The sequence below is a fragment of the Anguilla rostrata genome, chromosome 8 (genome assembly GCF_018555375.3).
Source record: "Anguilla rostrata isolate EN2019 chromosome 8, ASM1855537v3, whole genome shotgun sequence".
Lineage (NCBI taxonomy): Eukaryota > Metazoa > Chordata > Actinopteri > Anguilliformes > Anguillidae > Anguilla > Anguilla rostrata.
The window spans coordinates 45,800,531-45,820,570 of record NC_057940.1 but is presented as its reverse complement, the minus strand read 5'-3'; the positions used below and the strand labels follow the sequence as shown (position 1 = coordinate 45,820,570).

Below are 20,040 nucleotides of genomic sequence, written 5' to 3'. Positions count from 1 at the left end.
GGATAGTGCAATATGTTAAAAAAGGTTCTCCATTCAAAGACAAGAACAAAACTCCTTACATCAAAGGAAATACATTGTGTAGTTTCAGTGTATTTAAATTTAAACATAGGTTCAAACCAACATTTTAACAGATTTTATCCACTACTTATACAAATAAAATGTAATTTATAAGATGTTTTAATATATATATATATATATATATATATATATTATATATATATATATATATATTTATACAGTGTTTCCCAACTTTGGTCCTGGGGCCCCATGTGTATGCTGCTTTTTGGTCCAACCTCTCAATCCCAAAATTTTAACAAGCTGTTAATGTATTAATTAGGTGCCTTTTCCTGTTCCTTTTCCCTCTTAAGCCACATTATGTCAGAAATAGCTACGCATGAAATATAAAATAAATGTCACATGTTCACATTGTCCTTATTGTGCTACATTGCAAACAATTTTATAAAAAGAGGTAACAAAATGATTTAACTGTTCCAACTCAACACAGGAGAATCAATTAATCAGAAGAGGCTCCTAATTAGGCTATGTTTATTTCTTTGTTGTTTCCTTAAACACATGAAGAAAATGCAGGTTTGACTTGTTAACATTTGCTTTGTATTTGAATTATTGGTAACACTTTACAATAAGCTCACATGAATTGGCATTAACAATGTAGTAGATGACATTAAACAAATACAATAATTGACCATGATATTTAGTGTGGCAGGCTCACTTTGTGTGCGCACATGGGGTACATAAGAAGCCCTGACGAGTCGATGAGCGAAAAGACGATCCAATAACGCAAAAAGATGGTAAAACGAGAGCAGTGGTCTTCTCACCAGCCAAACAAACGCTGCTGATGGAACTATATGAAGAATATAAAGCTGTAATCAACAAAAAAGGCAATACTGCCGCTATTAACAAGGCGAGGGAGATGGCATGGCAAAAAATAGCTGATAGACTAAATGCATAAGTTACACAAGCCTACTACTGTTGTTTCATGTTACATGGGGGCGACATAGTAACAGGAGGTAAGACCGATTGTCTGGCAGTCGGAGGGTTGCCGGTTCAAACCCCGCCCTGGGCGTGTCGAAGTGTCCTTGAGCAAGACACCTAACCCCTAACCCCTAACTGCTCTGGCGAATGAGAGGCATCAATTGTAAAGCGCTTTGGATAAAAGCGCTATATAAATGCAGTCCATTTACCATTTACATGTGTATTTCACTTTGTATTTGTCTTATTTCTCTATGCTCTTTTCTTTTATCTATTTTATGTAAAGCTTTTCAAATTGCCTCTGTATGAAATGTGCTGAACAAATAAACTTACTTTGCCTTGCCAATTTATTAATAAATGAACATTCAGATCACTAGACTGTGTGGCTATATTATCAGTAGGCTAGATAATATCAGATGTATGTTTAAAATAATGGTGTAGGCCAGCTTAGGAGAACCAACATAACTACAATGCATTTAGGCTCTTAATTAGCCCAATTGGGTCAGGTGTGTGAACCCCACTGACCTAGTAACCCTTGACCTACATATTCATTCTTCACTGTTACATCTCAACAGCCAAAAAAGAATGTGGCACCAAGTCAAAATCAAATATAAAAATATCTTCCAGAGTGGTAAGTAGCCTATAATGAAATGTGAAATTTGTCAAAATAGGCGTTGAGCTGTAAATATGTACCATTGTAGCCACCAAAAAAAAGACAGGCCACTGCTACTGGTGGGGTGCCTCCACCAGCAGAGGAGCTGGTGCTGAGCTGCAATCGGGGGCAGCCACTGATAGAGGGGGGGACCTCCTCAGAGATAATTCCCCAAGGTGCTCGGGAACAATATGTATAAGGTATTGTCCACTACTTTCCCTCCACAGGTGTCAGTCTCTCAATTGTAATAACTAACGGTACGCCTATATCTGTCAGTGTCTGGAGACACCATATGTCTGCTCGATTCCCTGACCCCAGATGCTAAAGCCAGACCTGACCCATGTGTGAGTAGGTCCTATTTTTTGGTAAAAACACTGCATCTCATGTAATGTCTTCTCTTGATTCAACAACTGCAGTGTTCCTCTATTTGCAGTTAGATGGCCCCAGCTCGTCTGAGGAGATAATGTCTGCAGACACAGAAATACCAGAGGTAAGCCCAAATGTGAAATGTTGTGGATGTGTCTGCTGTCTAAAATGTATACTATTAATTATTAACCATACACCCTACTGCAGGATGTGACCGGAACAAGAACTCCATCAGCAAGGAGTGAAGCAACTATTCATATTACTATTACCAACTACATACTCAGCTACTCTGTGACACGTTTCGCCTGTCACAGGATGCACGTGCCATATACAAGCGTAAGCTGCTCCTGTGCATTGAAAGTGAGAAACTCAACATGGAGTACAAGAGGCTGCAAATCAAGAAAGTCAAGTTGGAGATCAAGAAACTGGAGAAGGATGTAAGTATAAATTCTAACACAGTAGAAGGTCATGTTTTGGACTGTATTTAATTTTATGTGTTTTGTCTCCACAGCTTGAACCAAAATTGGTTCAAGCTGTGGAGACAAAACACATAAAATTAGTGAATTATGTGACGCCTCCCTCTGTTTGCTTACCTGCTGCCGGGTCTCTTTATTCCTGCAGGTGAAGGACCCGTGCAGCGGGAGGCTCATTCATTATGTAATCAACAACACCTGTCCCCAGCCAGAGCCCTATAAGGGATGGGTTTCCAGCTCGGGGCGAGATGTGCTTCAACCTTCCCTAACAGACGTGGACATTTTTCCTTAGTTTGTTTCATTTGATTGTCTTGTTTTGTACTGATTTCATTTTACACATACACACACTTACATACCCACCTCACCCGCATATACCGTCACACCGAATGGCTTTCTTTTGTAAGTACATTCTTTGTTTATAATAGTTATTTCCTTTAAGTTGTTTGGGCATGTCTCATTCTATGTTCACGGCTCTAACAAGCGGTCGTAACAATTAATACAGAAATTCAACACAACTTAGGCACACATGTTTATTAAAATTCTACAGTACATGCTAAGTTCTGAAAAAAAGGGATAACTCAAACAAAGGTCACCACAATGGGGATTAACTGAAATATGTGTCCTTGTAAAGGTCCCTCACTGTCCTTCATCCATCGGTTCCTGAAGGTCGATGTCCTCCCATTGCTCCTCCACTAACATTGTGGGAAGTCTCTCCCGGCGTATAGTTGCAATGTTGTGCAAGACTGCACAGGCAATGGCTATGTTCACATGCCTGGTCAGGAGTAACCCTGAAGCCTTTCAGGCACTGGAACCTGCAGGGATTAAATCAAGAAAACATTTGTGAGCCTGAAAAGTTGTCCAGGAGGAAATGTGTACAATGTATTGAATTAAGTATTATATGAATTTAAAACTGCTCTATGCCTGAAATCTGGCATGGTGCCTGAGTACTTTAAGCTCTGAACCTGGATTTCAGTTGGCTAAAGGTCATCTCTATCCGTGCCCTCGTTTTTGTGTGGGCATGGTTGAAGGCCCTCTCCGCCTCTGTTCCTGGATCTGGGTAGGGTGTGAGCAGGTACAGCATGCAGGCATAGCCTCTGTCCCAAAGCAGGACTCCATTAACCTCCCCTACAGAATAGGAAAAGTGTTGGTTAGATATACATGACATTCTTATGGTTCAAGTACATTACAGATCCCCTCCACACATGTATAAAGACTTATAAAAGTGGAACGATGTGTGCCTGATGAGGCTTTCCAGAATAAAGTATGATGGCCACTTTGAATTTCTTAAGATGACATCTACACTTTACCTCTCATTACAGATTCCCAAATCTATGCCCATGCAATATACATGTTACTTCAAAAGTGAAAACCCTTGGGTAGTAATCATTCTCTTGCCTTGTGCCTTGACACAGCCGGAGTGTGGCACAGTGAGTAAGGAACTGCGCTTGTAACCGAAAGATCGTAGGTTCGAATCCCGGGTAAGGACACTGCCGTTGTACCCTTGAGCAAGGTACTTAACCTGCATTGCTTCAGTATATATCCAGCTGTATAAATGGATACAATGTAAAGCGCTAAGTAAAAGTTGTGTAAGTCGCTCTGGATAAGAGCGTCTGCTAAATGCCTGTAATGTAATGTGCAAACCTGTGCCAGTGAGGACGCTCGGAAGATCCTTGAATCATGTACAGAGCCCGGCCATTTTGCCTCGATGTTGGAGATGAGACAGCCTCCATCGCAGATCATCTGTAAGCATGGAAGGTGACAGTCAATGATGTGGCACACTTTGCTTGGCAGAGCATTAATTTAAGATTGCTCAGCATGGCTAAGACGGGTTGATGCAGTGTTGTCTTTCAAAATGTAAAATCCACTTCAGAGTTATGTCCCTCTGCCTGACAGTGTATGGACAGCCCTACACTCCTACAACTCAGACGCCTCAACCATGAAGAACACTGTGTACAAAGTGGCACATACAATAACCCCCTTTTACCCACAACAAGGACATGGTGACGTTGAAGCCTACTTAATGGAGGTACACAAGCAGGTTAATTATCTGGGACTACTAAATGACAACAGCAAAATAACTCTAATCACGCCCTAAAGCCCTAAAGACTGGGCCTTCCATTACATCAATGAACACCATCCCACATTTGAATACTTCTGTCACAAACTCTGTAATAAATACCAAGCCCCCAACAGTGCCTTCTCAAAGATTAAAGCACTCATGGACAAAAAACAAGGCCGGCAAGAAAGTCCTAGACATTTCTTCTATGGGCTAAACCAAGCCTACACACGAAACCTCTCCCCACAGGATTACAACCCCAAGCTCCTAAGAGAGGCCTTTCTAGACAATCTGCATGAGGACATTAAAGGACTTGTTATGGCGATGGCCACAAACACAACATCCATGCAAGACATAGTTAACCACGCACAACAAAAAGAAGATCAACACAAGATAATGGAGGTCCTGGTAGTTGACTCCATGCAACCGGAGTTGAACCTAGAAGGAGCTTCCCCTCACAAAACACCTTAACCTCAACACAGACCAAATTATACGACACATCACCGCAAGGATCGCTTCCAGCCGAATCATACAAGGACGCACCCATGGTCACCCCGTTGGAACTACTGGCACACCATTAATGATAAGCTGGAACGCTTACTAGATATCATGACTGCACAAGAACAAACAAAATCCTCCCAACACCACAATACGGCTCCACCCACCAACAATCCACCCCCCCAATGACATGATTTGGCCTCTGCGACGACAACGAACACAAACGCTTTCGACATGACAAAGAAAACAGGAATTACCCTTTCTACTCCAGACCCAATGATCAAAATATGTTCCTTAACCCGCAGAGGCCCTGCACACAGACCCCATGCCATGCTGCAGTTCGACAAGACTTTCAAGGTAGAGGCCCTTCTGGACACTGGCGCAGAAATCTCCCTCATGACTTACTCACTCTTTGAAGCATTACGAGAAACAAGGGAATGCACAGGTCACACCCTAAGCCTCAGTGAAAGCAACTGGAACTTTACAGCCTATGGCAGTACTAAGCCACAAAAACTAAAGGGAGTAATTGAGCTGAAACTAATTTTTGAAGGATTGTCCATAACACACCCCCTCTATGTGGCATCACATGACCGTCCCATGCTTTTGATAGGCATGGACCTACTCAACCGCCTCAGGCCTACCATTGACTGTGATAACAACCTACTCTGGGGTCACAAACCAAAGGCTGACCACTATGTTCCTGGGCCCACAAAGGCTATTTGTGCTTGCACACTAGGTTGGGTCTCCTCCGACAACCATGAAACGGGACGTGCACGCACCCCTACCCCACCAAACACGTTCCAACTACCCCAGGCTCCACTTGTCCCTAATAGCAAGACCACTCCGACAATACAGGAAAACCTGTATATATTCAGGCCAGAGATTAACCCCTCTGTCCTTCCAGACGCAGGATCTGACCTGCCAAAGATGCATCACAATGCACAAATGGAAGAACTCCCTAACCCACCTGCTCGTACCAACCCCTATGCCAAAGCTCAAAGCACTGACCACCCTCCCTATGGCCGACCCCCACTAATTCCACAGACAAACCACAGATCTCTCCAAATAGCGGCTAGCACAAACACTCCTAAAGCCGTTATGCAAATAAACGCGAACCAGCCCACCACAAGTGTCTCACCACTAACCACTAATGGTACCACCCCTTCTCCTGAACCACACCCTAACTTGGACCCAAACCTCCTGCAACAAATCCAAAAACAAGTGGATACTGCCGACACCTTAAACACAGATGAAGAATGACTCGCCCTGAAAACCCTCATGCTCAGCTGTACTCCCAATCTGCGGCAAAACTGACTGCAGCAAAACTGCTCTCCATGAAACCATAATTCCCACATTACCCAATGCTAACCCAGTGTATATCAGAAAATATCGTATTCCAATAGCCGCACATGACCCTGTACAGGACACCATTACGGAAATCCTTATCAGGAAATCCTTATCAGGAATTATCAGGAAATGCAATTCCACATACAACAGCCCTATTTGGCCCGTACTCAAACCCTCTGGGAAACAGAGCCTCACAGTTGACTACAGAAAACTTAATAAACAAGTTCCACTCTCGCGCTGACCTATGGCCTACCTGGATGAAACCCTTGCAAAAGTCCAGAATGCCACATACTTCACAAGCCTAGACATATCAAATGGCTTCTGTACAATCCCAGTCCGTGAACAAGATCAACATAAACTGGCTTTTTCATTCAACAATGTCCAATACACTTGGACAGTCACCCCTTTTGGCTATGCAAACTCCCCAGCCGAATTCAACATCTTCTTCCACAAAGCAATCCCTGACGTCAACTCCAAGAACATCGCCATTTATGTGGATGACATCCTCATGTGGAGTGACTCTTGGGGGGAACACCAACAGCTGCTCTCCTATGTCCTTACAAGACTCAGTCAAGCAGGCGCCAAAATATCATTGGACAAGGGCCAGTGGTGTAAACGTGCTGTCAATTACCTGGGCTTCCAAGTCGGAGGTGATGGCATCAGACCCCGCACCGAGGCACCCAAAGCAATTCCTGCACCCACTACTCTGAAGCAGCTGTGCAGCTTCTTAGGCATTTGCAACTTCTCCCGACATTTTGTGGCGGACTATGCCAAAATTTCCCAGCCCCTCACACGGCTCCTAAAGAAAGACGTTCCATGGACATGGGGCCACAAACAAGATGCACCAATGAAAATACTCAAGGACTCCATCTCCTCGGCACCAGCCTTAGCCTTCCCAGACAAAACCAAGCCTTTCATACTAGAAACCGCCTTCACACCCCTCAACATCACCGCAGACCTCAAACAACAACAGGACCAAAAAAACAAGGTTGTCTCTTATGCCAGCAAATCTCTCTCCCCAGTAGAACAAAGGTTTACTGACTGTGAAAAGGCCCTGTTTTCAGCCATATGGGCCATCCAGCGATACCGCAACTTAGTCTGTGGAGCACAAATCATCATTGAAACCTGTCATCAAATACTCACCTACCTCACATGTGGGAAACTGAGAAAGGGAAAGGTTACCAATGACCGCATAGCTGGTTGGATCCTAGCCACAGAAGGGCTTTCCTTACAGGTCAAATATTCCAAAAGCAAAAACAATGTGCTGGCACATGGCCTTGCCACATTACACGATTGTGCATCATCACCGCAACAGACTGGTAAAGAATGCTTCTATACAGACTCACCCACACTCCTTAACCACAAAAGTTTCTCTGATGCCCCTTGTACCACTTTCCCCATGGTCTACATGGACGGCTCTGCCCACCGCAAAACGGGCACACTCGGTGCTGGCGTTGGTTTACTCTGGACAAATTGTGATTTGCCTCCACAAAAATTCAAGCTGGGACCTAAATCCAGCCAGTATGCTGAACTAGCGGGCACACTAATTGCCCTCACGCAGCACAAAACAACTACCATGATCTTGTCATTTGCACTGACTCAGACTACACGGTACGTAGTTTCCTGGACTTTTTGCCAAACTGGCTCGCAAACAATATGATTAAGTCTGATGGTAAACTAGTGGCCCACACTGAACTGTTCACGGCCGTTCAACACCTACTGGACACACACAACCTCACAGTATACTGGAAAAAGGTCCCGGGTCATTCCAAACTAGACAGCCCAAACAAACACGGCAATGATCAGGCTGACACCTTGGTAAAAGAGGGAGTATCTACAGGCCAACCCTGGGAATTCTGCCCACCAGTCATACAGTTCCCGCAAACCCCCTGCTCAGGTGGACATGGTGACCCGCAGCCGTGCCAAGGCGCCAGACCCTCACAGTCCCTTCAGCAGTACCACAGCTAACCTGATCACCCCAGACACACACAATGACCTGGTACGAGCACAGGAAGAGGATCAGATTCTGATACAGTTCAAAAAAATCCTTCAAAACACAGCCTCAGTCGCCGACAGTGGGAACCTCAAAGCGGACCCATACTTCCAGATACTCTGGAGAGAAAAGGAAAGGCTGTCCCTGCGCGACGACCTACTGATCTTCAAAGGAACAAATGTGACAGGTGCTGGTGTTTTGGTCCTCAAGTAGGGAAAGGTCATTTTTCAGTTTTTTTACAGATTATGAAAGTGTATTATAAGTGGATTATAAGATTTCAAATGATGTGTCATACATTGAAATCTGAAAATAATTGAAGAAGATATGCTTATTTGAATGTTGGTACTCCTAAAATCAAGTAGCAGAGAAAATCCTCTTGAAAGATCTTGAACTTTTCACACTTCTCACAGGGAGATAATGGGTGGGAACAATAGCTAGTTAACTTCACCCCAACCATTCCCCCGCTAGAGTACCTGTAAATCCTTGCCCATTTACGGGTTACCCTATTTAAAGCTTTATAACTCCAGATGTGAACACCACAGAGACTAGAAAAATGTCTTACATTACATTACATTACATTATAGGCATTTAGCAGACGCTCTTATCCAGAGCGACGTACAACAAGTCTTAAATGAAGCAATACATTTCTACCATTTATAATACTAGCTTAGATTACTTTATATTCATAATTTTGTAAGAAATAAAGTGCCACAAATGCAATGGTCAAGGCAAAAAATCTAAAATGAATTTGCTCCTTTTTTAGTTCGCAATGAAATACTGTGAGATTGCGGGTTAAAGTATACATGTCCTGGATCAAAAACTTCTTGACCACAAGTTCATAAAATCTAAGGGTGGATATGTAGAACTACTAAAGATCTATGAAGCAAAAACTAAGCAGTGTACCCAGCATCTCCAAATCTACCCAAAATGTCTAAATTATTAACACTGGTCTAAAATAGCTAAGGGTCCAGAAACAAATCCAAAATCTCTCCAAAAAGAAATATAATGCTTTTTGTCCATTGTAAAGCATATGAGCCCCTTATGAAGGTTTAAGATGAAACATAGATATAATTTAAACATTACATAATACCACTAACTTATTTGAAGACACTCAATTTCTAAAATAACATATATAACCGAAATATTTTGAGCAGTAATACTTACATAGCAATGATGAAATCTTATCTATGTTCAGTAGATGGAGACACAGACAGTAAATCAATGACAGTTCTATCCGCTTCTGTTTTGCTCCAGAAAATGATGTCAGATAGGTCTATCAGCAAACATATGGCTTAGCTATGCCCAGAAGTCCTCAATAATAATGGTATTTTCCAAGGAATTACGAAAATCGTTGACAACGCTTCGTTAGGTGCAACGTCTTTTAATGCTACCATATATAGAGCGAATGTCATGGTAAGAAAATGTTTGGTTACGCTAACCTATAAAAAGCTATTCCAAAAGCAAACTTAGACATGTTATACATCGTTAGAAAGCTTATACTCTCACCTACTGATTGAGCATCCGCCATTGTAGCAACCTCACAGAGTAAACAAACATAGACTACTACCACGCGGCTTTATTTATGGGCGGTGGCTTGACTGAAACAAAGTGACAATAGCCAACGAAATCAAACATGCTAATTAAACTGCACCCCCATCACGCCTCCAAAACCCGGCTGTAAGAATCACTAAAACAAGCCGACTTTGCTGACAAATTTTAAGTATTTAGTGACCCTAAAAATGTTGTTTATTCTATTGAGTGACTTCTTCAACACTTTAACTTTCGTAATATGAAAAAAAGGAAAACAGTAAAAAAAAAAATTAAAAAACCTTTTTTGCCTCCTAGCGCGATTTCAAGATTTGCGACTTGCGGACCTTTTCTCCAGCACCCGTCACAAATGATCAACACCATCGCTGGGTAGTTCCACGACAATGGAGAGCCACCATGATCCGACATGCCCATGACGAGCCATGTGGGGGGCACAGGGGAGAACAACCCACTATCCACATGCTATGGCAGGTGGCATACTGGTTCAAAATATGGACTGATGTGAAGGACTATGTGAACGGCTGTACCATTTGTCATAAGTTCCAACCCGTGTTGCCGCGACACAGGGCCCCCCTCCAATCAGCCCCAAGCGCGCAACCGTGGTCACACATTCAAATTGACTGGATAGGTCCGGTCACTCGCTCTACTTGGGGAAACTAGTATGCCCTGACAATAACAGATAGATTCACCAAATGGACCAAGTGCCTGACTGCGCTGGCAGACACTGCAGAAACAACAGCCGTCCTCCTCATGAAGCACGTCTTCACTCACTGGGGCCTGCCACAGAGCGTGGATTCTGATGGAGGCACACACTTCACTGCCACCATCATGGAACATCGAGGTGTGGAAAACACTGGGAGTAAAAAGACAATTGCACATAGCGTACCAACCCCAGTCATCCGGGCAAGTTGAGCGAGCTAACCAGACGGTCATCAACATGCTAAAAAAATAACTGGATGCAAATCAGAAAGACTGGGACATCAAGCTGCCACTCGTCCTTATGACCATAGGGCTATGCCTTCAAAAGCTACGCAGGTGTCCCTATTTGAAATGATGACTGATCGGCAGATAGTCCTACCCCTCCACCTCCTCTACACTACCCCAGTGGAAGACATCCCTGAAGCAATGCACACAGCCAACTACCTAGAGGAACTAGGCAGACACCTGCAGGACATTTTCAAGTTTTCCAGACAGAACCTGAAAACAGAGGCAACTGGGGTCAAAGCCTATTATGACAAAAAGGCCTGCGACCGCGAGTATGAAGTGGGGGACAAAATTTTCTACTACCACTTCATGATCAAAAACGATCCAAAAAGCTTCTTCAGAGTTGGCAAGGACTGTACTTCATAACAGGCAAACTCTCCCCTGTTGTGTATCGTATCAAAGTTCAGACCCCCCGTCGGACTGCCTTTAAGTGGGTCCACATTAATCAACTCCGACCCTACACCCCATCAGCACTCCAAACAGACACCAAAGAATGATTAAGCTCATGATGACAAGTCTCCCCCTTCTGTACACCACAACCCTCCTGCTCGCCCTCACAATTCCCAGCCTTGGTCTCAAAATAACAGAGATTGTCCAACCTGGTCCCAAGACAAGAATCATCCTCAGAGACAACTCAAGCTTCCTGGTAGCCGATGCCCAGACTGTTACTCATCAAATCTATGTCTCCCTCGACCCCCTTAATGTAATTTGGACGTACAAGAAAGAACCTCAACATGCCTACCGAGAAGAGACAAAGACGTGGTACCTGTATCACCTAGCACATACCCGGGCTGCAGTCAAAACCACCCTGAGACAGTTAGAGCGAACGGCTGTATACATGGACACCCCGGACAGACCTCTGCGGTCCAAAAGAGCAGTTTTCGGGGTCCTCCTATCCCTCTCCGCTGTTGGCAGCCTCTTCTCATCCTCCATGTCTGTAGCTAACACTGTCTCTTACAACGCCTTGAAGAAAAACATGGAAACTTTACAATGTGACCTGAAACACATAAAACTACTGATACAACAGCAACAGTCCGCCCTTGAGGAAATGGGTACCACCCTAGGGGATACCATCCTGCTGCTCAACCTACACAACAAGCTCCTCAACTCGACTATCACCCAGTTACAGATCCTGACAAATAGTCTTGTGGGAGCCAAGTTACATTTATATATGTTTCAGTTTGATAAATAAGCGCAGTCAGTATTTTGTTTAATAGTTTATGTAAATTGACATAAAAAAGTGATTTAATTGAATAAGTTAATTAATAGTAATTTGTTAAAGGTAAGCTAATAATCATTTGATTTATTCATGTCGATGTAAGCATGATATTTTGTAAACGGAACACTGTGAACTTTCTGTTAAAATGGTGACGTAGGTTACCGTCGCTTTAAGAAAAGTAGGTCACTAGCAAGTGGCCAAAACCAGACTTCGTTTTTGAAGCTCATTTCCTGGTGTTGTAGTTCCTGGTTGCTCACTAGCGCCACTACGGATGGCTCCAGTATAGGTGTTTTCATATCCGGTTTCCATGTAAGTCTACGGTACAAATGCGATCAAAATACAAAGTCAATAATTTTTTCTCACAAGAACAAATAGTCATAATAGGTGTATTTTATTCGTCTTATGACTGTCCATGGGTTGATTTCATGATTTATTGCGTCATTTGGGCACAGTGCCAATATTTGTTCTGGACCAATGAGGTACAGCTTGCGTCACTTCCGGATTACTGCGGAGGACTGAGCTACAGTAGGGGCTACAATCTGTGGTCACTGGGGTGGGAGGTGGCGTCTCTTGGCCTTGACATTGCGGCTCCGACCACGGTCCACCTGTGCGAAGTCAGAAAATGCAGGCATCCCATTTTGTAGTGGTTTCACTATAGCGTGTGCTATTTACAGCTGCACTAGACGACCATAAAATAATCCTCCTCTGAAGTTTTGCGGTAGCCGAGTCATTTTTACTATTTCCTTTAGCCCACTTAACTAAATAATTAACGCTTATTTTCTATATGTGGTAGTCCAGTAGCCTATGCTAAAACAGTTCGCAACTTCGGCTACCAAGCCATTTGACTAGCTAGCTAACCCTAACCGGCAAATATTCCATCTGTCAAACGTGTTTGACGGCTTGTCAGTCGTGTACATTCTGTAAATGTCTACCTGGGCTAGGCTGCACGAATGTGACAAAGCTAGAAGCTAGCAAGAAAATAATAATAATTAGAAATTCAATGTACATTATTTTAGTCTTTATGCAACAGGTGGGAAACTTGCTCTTCAAAGTGCGACGTTATACGACGATAACTTGCTTGGTTAACAGCAGGTCTACCAGACAGTTATATGAAAATTAGCCTAGTCAAATCACCAGTAGTCTACACATCTCTGATTGATTGACCATCAGTGCAGTCGATGTTCTTCCCCTGTAGTTCATATTGCTAATGCGTGAGCTAACCACGGATAGCTTACCTAGCTCACTGGCAAGCTGATATGCTAGCTAAGCATATTCGTTTTGCCGAGAAACATAAATTGAAGATAACTGAACCTAATTGTATTATTAATGTCATACATATAACGTGATTACATGACACAGTACAGTCACGGATGGAAATTAAACTCTGTAAACATTTGATCATATATTTTAAAACATAACGGCAGACAGTCAGCTAGCCTCAGGTTCGTTCTGAAATCGTTCGTTCAGGTTGATGGGCTTTTCCGCACCGGGCTGTCAATCACATTGTAAAAATCACAAGACCGCTTAACTCTATGGTTTTGGCTCCAAATCAAGAACATGGCCGCGCCCGCCATTGAGCTTCAAAACGTGTTTTAGAGACCCACGGAGAGTCAATGGGTGACGTCACAGTAGCTTTGTCCATATTTTTTGCAGTCTCTGGTCACTAGTGCTCGTAAAAACACAGTAAGTGTATAATTCGTCCAGGTGCGTAGAACTGCCGAAATCCGTCCTGCTAGAGTGGATAAGTATCTGCGTTCATTTACTAATTACATACCGCGTTAGATTTTAAACTTTTCCCTGTGTGGAAACTGGTCTTTGTTTTTAGGTTGTGTTAGGTTTCTTTGTTTTTAGGTTGCGTTGGGTTTCTTTGTTTTTAGGTTGTTGGGCTTCACTTTGATTCTTAGTGCAATAATCGCAATCTATCAATTCTATCACAAACTGTTAACCTCTGTAATCAGCGAGTTATTCGACTCAGGTTTTCAGTTGCTAATTAGGTACACTCGGAGCGACGCTAGCGTCGCTCCCTCCTAGTTTATGAACCAGCTCCCCATTCCAGTCTGTGCTCTCCCCCTCAGAAGGCGCTTCCAGCGACGTGGCCCCCCTCGACAACGGAACCCCTCTAACCTCTGCTACCCCCCGCTGACCCCTTGTGAGAACTTCACGGTCACAGGGGGGCTATGGAACTGCCAGTCTGCTACGCGCAAGGCAGACTTCATCTCCGCCTATGCCTCCCTCCAATCCCTGCAGTTCCTTGCCCTCACAGAAACCTGGATCACACCAGACAACTCTGCCACTCCTGCTGCCCTCTCATCCTCCTACTCCTTCTCCCACACCCCCCGGCGATCTGGCCGTGGTGGTGGTACTGGTCTACTGATCTCCCCCACCTGGAAATTCTCTGTTCTCCCCCTCCCTGACCTGACTATATCCACTTTTGAATTCCATCCTGTCTCTATCACCTACCCTGCTAACCTTTATAATATTGTTATTTATCGTCCCCCGGGGCCCCTGGGAAGCTTCCTGGATGAGCTAGACACCCTGCTCAGCTCCTTCCCTGAGGACGGCACCCCGCTGATCCGCCTTGGAGATTTTAACATCCACCTAGAAGCCTCCCAGTCTGCTGCCTTCCTACCCCTACTCCACTCCTTTGACCTCTCCCTACAACACTTTCCTCCAACCCACAAGGCAGGCAACCTCCTAGACCTGATCTTCTTGAGGACCTGCTCCAGCTCCAATCTTACTTACCCCCCTGCATACGTCTGACCATCATTTCATCTTCTCCCTCCCCCTCTCTCCACACCCTCCCTCTTCCCCTCCCATCCCCACTGTCACTGTCCGCTGTAACCTCCGCTCCCTATCACCCTCTTCTCTTGCTCCCAGAGTGACTGCTTCCCTCCCCCCTCTTCAATCATTTTCCAAGCTCCCCACTAACGCTGCATCCTCCACCCTAACGTCATCTCTCTCCTCAGCACTCGACTCCCTATACCCCTTCGTCCCTAGGCCAGCACGTTCATCCCCTCCCAGTCCATGGATGTCTGACATCCTACGCACCTCCAGGGCCACCCTCCGTGCTGCTGAGAGGAAGTGGGCCAAATCCAGGGACCCATCTGACCTCTCAGCCTATCAGTCTCTCCTGACAGAGTTCTCTTCTGCTGTCACTGCCGCTAAGGCAAAATTCTACCAAACCAAAATTCATAACTCCATTTCTAACCCTTGTCAACTTTTCTCTATTTTCTCTTCTCTCCTCAGCGTGCCACCTCCTCCACCCCAGTCTTCCTTCACTGTAGATGACTTTGCAGCATTCTTTGACGAAAAGATTGCAGACATCCGCAGCTCCTTTGCCCCCTCTGCGTCCTCCGCCCCCTCTGCGTCCTCCGCCCCCTCTACGCCCTTCGCCCCCTCTGCGTCCTCCGCCCCCTGTTTCTCCACATTTTCTCTCCTCTCAGACACTGAAGTCTCCCAGCTTCTGCTCACTCACCGCCCTACCACCTGCACCCTCGACCCTATCCCCTCATCTCTCCTTCAAGCAATCACACCAGACATCCTCCCTTTTGTCGCCTCCCTCGTGAACTCCTCCCTATCTTCTGGATGTTTCCCCTCATCCTTCAAGAAGGCCCACATCACCCCGCTGCTGAAGAAACCCACACTAGATCCTTCAGTCATTCAGAACTACCGCCCGGTATCTCTCCTCCCTTTCCTATCCAAAACACTTGAACGTGCTGCATCTAACCAGCTCTCTGCTTTCTTCTCTGAGAACAACCTGCTTGATCCCCACCAGTCTGGCTTCAGGCCTAGCCACTCGACCGAGACTGCACTCCTCTCGGTCAGTGAGTCACTCCATGCCGCACGAGCAGCCTCCCTCTCCTCTGTCCTGATTCTTCTAGACCTCTCCGCTGCATTTGACACTGTGGACCACTCTACCCTCCTGTCCTCCCTGGCAGCAACAGGGATCCGCGGCACAGTCCTTGACTAGATTGAGTCTTACCTCTCTGACCGTTCCTTCCAGGTTGCCTGGGCGGGTAAGGTATCACCACGCCGTCTCCTCACCACCAGAGTTCCCCAGGGCTCAGTCCTTGGTCCCCTTCTCTTCTCCATGTACACCAGATCCCTTGGCCCTGTAATATCTGCCCATGGCTTGTCCTATCACTCCTATGCCGACGACACGCAACTCTTTCTCTCCTTCTCCCCATCGGACACACAGGTCCCTGCCCGCATCTCCGCTTGCCTGAGGGACATTCAGAGCTGGATGGACAATCACCACCTGAAGCTCAACCCGGGAAAGAAGGAGCTAATCTTTATTCCTGCTCTATCCTCTCCCCTCCCCGACTTTTCCATTTCCTTAGGGGACACCGTAGTGACATCATCACCCTGCGCCAAGAATCTCGGAGTGATGATGGACAACAGGCTGTCCCTCTCCAACAACATTGCAGCAGTAACCCGGGCATGCAGATTTTTCCTATACAACATCCGCAGAATCCGCCCCTATCTCACCACCTACTCAACCCAGCTCCTGGTCCAAGCAATGGTTCTATCCCGCCTGGACTACTGCAACTCTCTTCTGGCTGGACTACCGGCATCTGCCACCAGACCCCTGCAGCTCATTCAGAATGCTGCAGCTCGTCTGGTCTTCAACCTCCTCAGACACTCCCACGTAACTCCCCTGCTCACTACCCTCCACTGGCTGCCTGTTATAGCTCGCATCAAATTTAAAACATTGGTCCTAGCATACCAGGCAGTCAAGGGATCAGCCCCAGCATACCTCCACAAGATATTCAAACCCTACATGCCAGCCAGATCCCTCCGTTCTGCTACCTCAGGAAGCCTAGCACCTCCCCCTCTTCGCACCTGCACTTCCAGAACACGTCTCCTGTCTGTTCTGGCCCCACAATGGTGGAATGACTTCCCTGTGGGGGTCAGAACAGCTGAGACTGTGACCCATTTCAAACGACGACTGAAGACCCACCTCTTCAGGCTGCACCTCTCCCCATCCCTCCCTTCCCCCCTGTAAATGACTAAACTTAGGGTTGTAACTAGGCAGCTGTTTCATAGTCGATGCGCCTAAGTCACCTGTCTTAACGACTACTTGTATTTTTGTTTATTTATTTTTCCATAGATTGCGTTGTTGCCGTTCTCGTTGTTAGTGTTAATCAGTTTAACCATCAGGGTCCAAGTTGAACTATGCGGTTGTTCCCTGTACTTGGACCGGTACTTCTCTCTAGGGGTTTCGTCATACTTGTTCCTGGTTATGGTTATACACTTTGTTGTACGTCGCTCTGGATAAGAGCGTCTGCCAAATGCCTGTAATGTAATGTAATGTAATGTAAAAAAGCTGAATTTGTAAAAACGTTGTTGCAGCTCTACCGAGCCACACGGTTTTCTTACCGTAGTACGGTTTGCTGATTTGGAGAACTTAACTTTGAATACTCCTGTAAGAAGATACTACAAAACTGTGGAATAAAAAATACTTGTTTTATCTTGTATTACATCGGAGTCCTGTGGAAGTTTTTCCATCTCAAATTAACGTACACGAGTAAGCCAAGGCAATCGATGAGCTTCAACCCCCACAAGTCTCAATGAGGAGAGGACTTTCAGGGAACCAGTTTGACTCTTAACCAACGACCTACTCCGAGAGGTGAGCTTAGGAATCAACGATCTGATCCAATGGCGCATTCCTATATATCTAGTCAATGAGACAGTTATCACTGACATTCTACAAAAAGTTTCCCGACACCAAAATTGACTTTCTCCAGGTCAGAATTGCTTATAACATGGGAGCAGCGGTACCCCTTTTTGTTGATGTCAAGAACATGCAAGTTGCGTTCTTAATCAGCCTCCCCTTTATCTGTCCAGAAAACATATACCAACTTAAGTCAGTTCTAAACGTTGGAGCCTGGAATGGTTCCTACCTTACCACAGTCACCACCCCTCCCGTCCTGGCATACCAAGAAAAATTCACTCAGTATCTGGTATCTAACCTCAAACTGTGTAGGAAGGCCAAAGATCTTCATTGGCTATGCCCCAGCAAACCCTTCGTCAAGGACACAAGTGAAGTTTTGTGTGGACTGAGTGAAAGCACGACTTCGGAAAGGTGTAGAGTGACGGTGGCCAGGGGCCCCATCAATGAGACAAGAGTGGCCATCGCCAGTGGACAATAGCTGGTTAATACTCCTTTATCAGAACTGACTATATCATATGCACAACACTATTCAATCACAAAGCTACCCATAGAACCAGGGGTCTCCTTAGTCACAGTGCCTGAGAATTCGATGATCCATATCGGGGACACAGCCCTGTACTATCTGGACCAAAGGACCTACCAGGCTGAGGTAGAAATAGTGGATGTCTTCCGAGGCCACCAACTACAGATCACGAAGGAACTGGACCTACTGTTGGCTAACAAAGACATGCATGCCCTAGAAGTAACAGTGAGAAAAATAACCTTGGCCCTGATTCTGGTGCTCATCCATGCCCTGTGGCTACACCGAATAATACACCTCCTCTCCCTCCAAGTGAATTCAACACCTCAAAGAGTTATATATCAGGCTAATGCCCACGAGCCTGTTCCCTCGAGAGTCATCTTCCGGCCATAATAAGAAGACATGTAAAACCGCACAGATACATACACCTCTTCATCTACATACTCACTAGTCCCTACATGCTCACACCAACAGATACACCCACTAGCACCTTGAAGAGAGAGATAGGTGGGGTGCCCTACGTGTTGACAGTGCCCTGAACTCATAAGTCCTTGATCCAACGGCCATGTTACATGCCCTCGCAAGTCAGCTTGCCGCTAATTTGCAAGGCCATGAAGAGAGAATGTAGGACAACCAAAAAAAAAAGAAGAAAAAAAAGAATTCCCTTCTTTTTTCTGTTCTCCTCTTTTGTTTTCTCTCTCTCTGAGGACATAAAACACTATATCCCTCTGTAAACTCCCAAATGAGCCTCTATCTGTTAATTCTAACATTCCGACCTTATCTACTACTTCCCCTCTTGATCTCCCATGCCAGACGCCCGTAACTCAAGAATCAAAGGCTATTGATGACACCGGGGGGCTTACAATCTATCTACATATGGTAGAGACATAGGAACAGATGTTCATGCCTGGCGAACCATGCATAAGGTGCAAACTCTCTCACAGCCTGATAGCTTCGGACCGCGACAGCTTGGCGCCTGGATAATTGCGCTGCACTCCCACAGAATGCTACTGACGACTAGCAGGCACCCTAGGTCTTTCAAGGCCGCTCCATCTAAGTAAACGAATGGACAAAAGTAGGTTCAGATTAAACAATTACTAAATACAATTCTTAACCAAACTGTTCAGAAACAAAATGCGACGTTAGTGCAAGCTATTAGAATTAGATGGCACCGCAGTTCTGAATCCCCTAGCTGGCATCACTAAGGAAGGATTAATCATCCCATTGTAACCAATTCCTAAAATGATCATGTTTGGTATGATTATTGTCCAAAATTCCTGACGAAGTTTGGGGAACGAAGCATATTCCGATAGCTAGTACAGTTAAAATATTATACCACCTCATCAAATTCATCGTAATATTGTAATAAAAATTATCGGACCCTACCCCCGAGGGGAAGGTGATAGTGATAGGAGGGTGTGCCTCTAAACGACCAATGGTAGCCTGAACCGCCCCCCCCCACACTCTGGCAGGTATTTTTAGGCGAGAGACACTCGAGCCCGTTACTTTTTTCTTTATTCTTTTATCTTTCGTTTCGTCTTATTTTTGTAGTTCTTCATCTGCTACCTAAGCCCTGGAGTACATTGCATTCTGAAAGTGCCGTGGCCTTCGTATCCCCGCCTAATAAGCCTGGACCATTATACTGTTGGACCTCCGGGTGTCCTCTCCGCTCCAGAACCGTAGCCGCCCACGTCTTGGTACACCGACGGATCCATGCTTG

General features: G+C 45.2%; 1 long non-coding RNA gene across 1 annotated transcript; it reads right to left on the bottom strand.

Moving 5' to 3' along the window:
• Positions 1-2,997: 2,997 nt before the first annotated feature.
• On the bottom strand, positions 2,998-3,602 carry LOC135260387 (uncharacterized). The gene is made up of 2 exons (XR_010331564.1): positions 3,444-3,602; positions 2,998-3,293 (listed from the first exon to the last, which is right to left on the bottom strand). It is a non-coding gene; the product is annotated as an uncharacterized LOC135260387 (long non-coding RNA).
• Positions 3,603-20,040: the final 16,438 nt, after the last annotated feature.